General features: G+C 25.3%; 1 protein-coding gene across 1 annotated transcript in view; it reads right to left on the bottom strand.

The window, feature by feature from the left end:
* Nucleotides 1–5,173: 5,173 nt before the first annotated feature.
* The window catches only part of LOC106592485 (adrenocorticotropic hormone receptor-like), a 1,615-nt gene continuing 1,591 nt past the window's right edge, over nucleotides 5,174–5,197 (bottom strand). Inside the window, exon 1 of the mRNA XM_045711591.2 lies at nucleotides 5,174–5,197. This exon is cut by the window's right edge and continues 1,591 nt beyond it. The gene's annotated coding sequence lies outside the window, so the exon portion shown is untranslated.

Raw genomic sequence — 5,197 nt, 5'->3', positions numbered from 1 at the left:
TACTGTATAATATACAGTACTTATCTATTCTGTATATAGTTATACATACTGTATAATATACAGTACTTATCTATTCTGTATATAGTTATACATACTGTATAATATACAGTACTTATCTATTCTGTATATAGTTATACATACTGTATAATATACAGTACTTATCTATTCTGTATATAGTTATACATACTGTATAATATACAGTACTTATCTATTCTGTATATAGTTATACATACTGTATAATATACAGTACTTATCTATTCTGTATATAGTTAAATGTATTGTATAATATACAGTACTTATCTATTCTGTATATAGTTATACATACTGTATAATATACAGTACTTATCTATTCTGTATATAGTTATACATACTGTATAATATACAGTAGTTATCTATTCTGTATATAGTTATACATACTGTATAATATACAGTACTTATCTATTCTGTATATAGTTATACATACTGTATAATATACAGTACTTATCTATTCTGTATATAGTTATACATACTGTATAATATACAGTAGTTATCTATTCTGTATAAAGTTAAATGTACTGTATAATATACAGTAGTTATCTATTCTGTATATAGTTATACATACTGTATAATATACAGTAGTTATCTATTCTGTATATAGTTTTACATACTATATAATATACAGTACTTATCTATTCTGTATATAGTTATACATACTGTATAATATACAGTACTTATCTATTCTGTATATAGTTATACATACTGTATAATATACAGTACTTATCTCTTCTGTATATAGTTAAATGTATTGTATAATATACAGTACTTATCTATTCTGTATATAGTTATACATACTGTATAATATACAGTAGTTATCTATTCTGTATATAGTTATACATACTGTATAATATACAGTACTTATCTATTCTGTATATAGTTATACATACTGTATAATATACAGTACTTATCTATTCTGTATATAGTTATACATACTGTATAATATACAGTACTTATCTATTCTGTATATAGTTATACATACAGTATAATATACAGTACTTATCTATTCTGTATATAGTTATACATACTGTATAATATACAGTAGTTATCTATTCTGTATATAGTTATACATACTGTATAATATACAGTACTTATCTATTCTGTATATAGTTATACATACTGTATAATATACAGTACTTATCTATTCTGTATATAGTTATACATACTGTATAATATACAGTACTTATCTATTCTGTATATAGTTATACATACTGTATAATATACAGTACTTATCTATTCTGTATATAGTTATACATACTGTATAATATACAGTACTTATCTATTCTGTATATAGTTATACATACTGTATAATATACAGTACTTATCTATTCTGTATATAGTTATACATACTGTATAATATACAGTTATACATACTGTATAATATACAGTACTTATCTATTCTGTATATAGTTATACATACTGTATAATATACAGTACTTATCTATTCTGTATATAGTTATACATACTGTATAATATACAGTACTTATCTACATACTGTATAATATACAGTACTTATCTATTCTGTATATAGTTATACATACTGTATAATATACAGTACTTATCTATTCTGTATATAGTTATACATACTGTATAATATACAGTAGTTATCTATTCTGTATATAGTTATACATACTGTATAATATACAGTACTTATCTATTCTGTATATAGTTACATGTATTGTATAATATACAGTACTTATCTATTCTGTATATAGTTATACGTACTGTATAATATACAGTACTTATCTATTCTGTATATAGTTATACATACTGTATAATATACAGTAGTTATCTATTCTGTATATAGTTATACATACTGTATAATATACAGTAGTTATCTATTCTGTATAAAGTTATACATACTGTATAATATACAGTAGTTATCTATTCTGTATATAGTTATACATACTGTATAATATACAGTAGTTATCTATTCTGTATATAGTTATACATACTGTATAATATACAGTACTTATCTATTCTGTATATAGTTATACATACTGTATAATATACAGTAGTTATCTCTTCTGTATATAGTTATACATACTGTATAATATACAGTAGTTATCTATTCTGTATATAGTTATACATACTGTATAATATACAGTAGTTATCTATTCTGTATATAGTTATACATACTGTATAATATACAGTAGTTATCTATTCTGTATATAGTTATACATACTGTATAATATACAGTACTTATCAATTCTGTATATAGTTATACATACTGTATAATATACAGTAGTTACCTATTCTGTATATAGTTATACATACAGTATAATATACAGTACTTATCTATTCTGTATATAGTTATACATACTGTATAATATACAGTACTTATCTATTCTGTATATAGTTATACATACTGTATAATATACAGTGCTTATCTATTCTGTATATAGTTATACATACTGTATAATATACAGTACTTATCTATTCTGTATATAGTTATGCATACTGTATAATATACAGTAGTTATCTATTCTGTATATAGTTATACATACTGTATAATATACAGTACTTATCTATTCTGTATATAGTTATACATACTGTATAATATACAGTACTTATCTATTCTGTATATAGTTATACATACTGTATAATATACAGTACTTATCTATTCTGTATATAGTTAAATGTATTGTATAATATACAGTACTTATCTATTCTGTATATAGTTATACATACAGTATAATATACAGTACTTATCTATTCTGTATATAGTTAAATGTATTGTATAATATACAGTACTTATCTATTCTGTATATAGTTATACATACTGTATAATATACAGTACTTATCTATTCTGTATATAGTTATACATACAGTATAATATACAGTAGTTATCTATTCTGTATATAGTTATACATACTGTATAATATACAGTACTTATCTATTCTGTATATAGTTATACATAATGTATAATATACAGTACTTATCTATTCTGTATATAGTTATACATACTGTATAATATACAGTACTTATCTATTCTGTATATAGTTAAATGTATTGTATAATATACAGTACTTATCTATTCTGTATATAGTTATACATACAGTATAATATACAGTACTTATCTATTCTGTATATAGTTAAATGTATTGTATAATATACAGTACTTATCTATTCTGTATATAGTTATACATACTGTATAATATACAGTACTTATCTATTCTGTATATAGTTATACATACTGTATAATATACAGTACTTATCTATTCTGTATATAGTTATACATACAGTATAATATACAGTAGTTATCTATTCTGTATATAGTTATACATACTGTATAACATACAGTACTTATCTATTCTGTATATAGTTATACATACTGTATAATATACAGTACTTATCTATTCTGTATATAGTTATACATACTGTATAATATACAGTACTTATCTATTCTGTATATAGTTATACATACTGTATAATATACAGTACTTATCTATTCTGTATATAGTTATACATACTGTATAATATACAGTACTTATCTATTCTGTATATAGTTATACATACTGTATAATATACAGTACTTATCTATTCTGTATATAGTTATACATACTGTATAATATACAGTACTTATCTATTCTGTATATAGTTAAATGTATTGTATAATATACAGTACTTATCTATTCTGTATATAGTTATACATACTGTATAATATACAGTACTTATCTATTCTGTATATAGTTATACATACTGTATAATATACAGTAGTTATCTATTCTGTATATAGTTATACATACTGTATAATATACAGTACTTATCTATTCTGTATATAGTTATACATACTGTATAATATACAGTACTTATCTATTCTGTATATAGTTATACATACTGTATAATATACAGTAGTTATCTATTCTGTATAAAGTTAAATGTACTGTATAATATACAGTAGTTATCTATTCTGTATATAGTTATACATACTGTATAATATACAGTAGTTATCTATTCTGTATATAGTTTTACATACTATATAATATACAGTACTTATCTATTCTGTATATAGTTATACATACTGTATAATATACAGTACTTATCTATTCTGTATATAGTTATACATACTGTATAATATACAGTACTTATCTCTTCTGTATATAGTTAAATGTATTGTATAATATACAGTACTTATCTATTCTGTATATAGTTATACATACTGTATAATATACAGTACTTATCTATTCTGTATATAGTTATACATACTGTATAATATACAGTACTTATCTATTCTGTATATAGTTATACATACTGTATAATATACAGTAGTTATCTATTCTGTATATAGTTATACATACTGTATAATATACAGTAGTTATCTATTCTGTATAAAGTTAAATGTACAGTTCACAAACCATCCTCATTTCCCCGTACAGACAGAGTGAATTACAAAATTGTGGACTTTATGGAAATTAATTGTTGACATGACTGACATGGTGAACTCCATGAAATATAATGTTTCCTGTATGTACTGTGGATTTCTGTACCGATGTTCTCTGCACACGTAAATAAAATGCCTTATTGTCCAAGTATAACATTTATTTATTTACCACCTTTAACCAAGGCCCTATTCCCCATATAGTGCCCTACCATTAACCAAGGCCCTATTCCCCATATAGTGCCCTACCTTTAACCAAGGCCCTATTCCCCATATAGTGCCCTACCTTTAACCAAGGCCCTATTCCCCATATAGTGCCCTACCATTAACCAAGGCCCTATTCCCCATATAGTGCCCTACCATTAACCAAGGCCCTATTCCCCATATAGTGCCCTACCTTTAACCAAGGCCCTATTCCCCATATAGTGCCCTACCTTTAACCAAGGCCGTATTCCCCATATAGTCCACTACCTTTAACCAAGGCTCTATTCCCCATATAGTGCCCTACCTTTAACCAAGGCCCTATTCCCCATATAGTGCCCTACCTTTAACCAAGGCCCTATTCCCCATATAGTGCCCTACCTTTAACCAAGGCCCTATTCCCCATATAGTGCCCTACCTTTAACCAAGGCCCTATTCCCCATATAGTGCCCTACCTTTAACCAAGGCCCTATACCCCATATAGTGCCCTACCTTTAACCAAGGCCCTATTCCCCATATAGTCCACTACCTTTAACCAAGGCCCTATTCCCCATATAGTCCACTACCTTTAACCAAGGCCCT

The sequence above is a fragment of the Salmo salar genome, unplaced genomic scaffold (genome assembly GCF_965601325.2).
Source record: "Salmo salar unplaced genomic scaffold, fSalSal1 ptg000568l, whole genome shotgun sequence".
Classification (NCBI taxonomy): domain Eukaryota; kingdom Metazoa; phylum Chordata; class Actinopteri; order Salmoniformes; family Salmonidae; genus Salmo; species Salmo salar.
The sequence above is the reverse complement of the archived record's forward strand: the minus strand, read 5'-3'. Positions and strand labels throughout refer to the sequence as shown.